Genomic DNA, 1,796 nt, shown 5'->3' on the forward strand with positions numbered 1-1,796 from the left:
TAAAACTGTCTAACTGATTCATTAAGGGTTTTGCAAACTACGATACAGGTGACAAACGCTTCAAGTAAAATATATATATATATAATTTATATATATATATATTATAATATATATAATAAATATATATATATATATACATATATATTATATATATATATACATATATATAATAGCTATCGTAAATTGATTTCATTTGACAATAAAAATTCTACAGCGGTTGACTTTTAGCATTTTCCGGTATAAACTATATTATCAGGCGTACATTGCAAATTCTATAACTTATTAGCTGCATTCCCAATTGTAGTGATCTGTTTTGCATCATTATTCTCATCCTCTATTTTCAGGCGAGACTGACTGACTGACTGACTGCTTATTATCTATTATTCTTATCATTACTTAAAGCAGTGGTATAAAGAGAAGTAAGCAGCAATAACGACCTGAATCATTCAAGCGACGGCGAGAGAGCACATCCCAAAATAGTGCTCCTTATTATACCCAAACACGTGACCGATTCATTTCGAAACATCGTCATAAAACCAGATATGAAATCGATGATCCTGATGTTTCTCCTTGCCATTTTCCTTTGGAATTCTTATCCTCATGTTGCCTTTGCTTTTCAGATTTTAAATAAATCTTCCATCTTTCTACAGAAATACGTGAATTTTTCCTTTTCCCTTCTGTTTCTGAGGATCAATGGGGCTAAGCTACTTTGGGCCATTAGGTTAAGAGTCCTGCTGTTTCCTGCATGGGAAAAAAAACCTTTGACGGAGCAGCATTGTCAGAAATTCGCATCTGAATCTTAATCTTTCTGCCAAGGCACCAAAATTCCCTCAGCTTTCTTCTGATTCACCTGGACTTCGAGAATTTCACCGGGGTTTTCTCGCCTCGCAGGGTTTAAGCATTCGGCATCAAATTCTCAGTGGGTCTTAAAATACCGAAAATAGCCGGGTTAAGCCTTGCGCGGTGGTGACCGTTCTTTTCAAAACGAAAAAGGTACATGGAAATCCCCTTCCAGTATCCGAAATGGCAGCTTCCCACTAGCTGTCTTCCAGTTTACCGAGTATTGACAGTGAAAACGCTACCAAGTCTTACGGCGGAGAGAGAGAGAGAGAGAGAGAGAGAGAGAGAGAGAGAGAGAGAGAGAGAGAGCGACGTCGTGCGTCTGGCAACCGCGTAAGGTTGCGCAGGTGCAAGAGGGCTGAGGTGAGAGCAGGCAGAAGGAAACACGTTAGTCCGTCTTTAGTCTGTGTGTCGTGATCGTGGAAAATCGTAACCTTTGACCTTCACTCGATGGTGTTATTATCGGGGGGATTCTAACAGGTGTTTCCTGGGTAAGCTTGGCTGACAGGTGCGTTACGCTTTTCATCTCGGGTCATACTGTGAGTTTTGGCGGTCGTTTCGCGGCAAATGAGTGGAAAAAATTGGAAAAGAAAATTATATGTATGTATTTCACTCTGAATAATTTCCTCCCGGGACGATTTATTTTGTTAGTGAAATTGAATTAGTGTCGAAATATTGGAGAAGAAAAAAGGAGTTCCAATATACCTTCGTTTACCCATTTCGTATTGGCTTGTCATTCCAATAAGTTACGCAAATATCTTTTAAAGTTTCTTAAAGAAGACCAGGAACCTCTTCTGACTACATACACAATCAACGCTGTGCACATCTCATCAGAAAGAAGAAAGGAGAAAACAAAATACAAGGTAAGACTCAAAGACATTTATGCTGACAGTTCCAAAGAAGCAAACCTTACGATCCCTCAAAATGCAGTCTGTATATAATATATGTATATAAAA

At 38.4% G+C, this 1,796-nt stretch overlaps 1 protein-coding gene across 1 annotated transcript in view; it reads left to right on the forward strand.

Moving 5' to 3' along the window:
* Window positions 1–1,267: 1,267 nt before the first annotated feature.
* The window catches only part of LOC135223762 (glutamate receptor ionotropic, NMDA 3A-like), an 893,506-nt gene continuing 892,977 nt past the window's right edge, over window positions 1,268–1,796 (forward strand). The window contains exon 1 of the mRNA XM_064262525.1: window positions 1,268–1,703. The gene's annotated coding sequence lies outside the window, so the exon portion shown is untranslated. The remainder of the gene's footprint in view (window positions 1,704–1,796) is intronic.

The sequence above is a fragment of the Macrobrachium nipponense genome, chromosome 10, assembly GCF_015104395.2.
Source record: "Macrobrachium nipponense isolate FS-2020 chromosome 10, ASM1510439v2, whole genome shotgun sequence".
NCBI classification, from domain to species: domain Eukaryota; kingdom Metazoa; phylum Arthropoda; class Malacostraca; order Decapoda; family Palaemonidae; genus Macrobrachium; species Macrobrachium nipponense.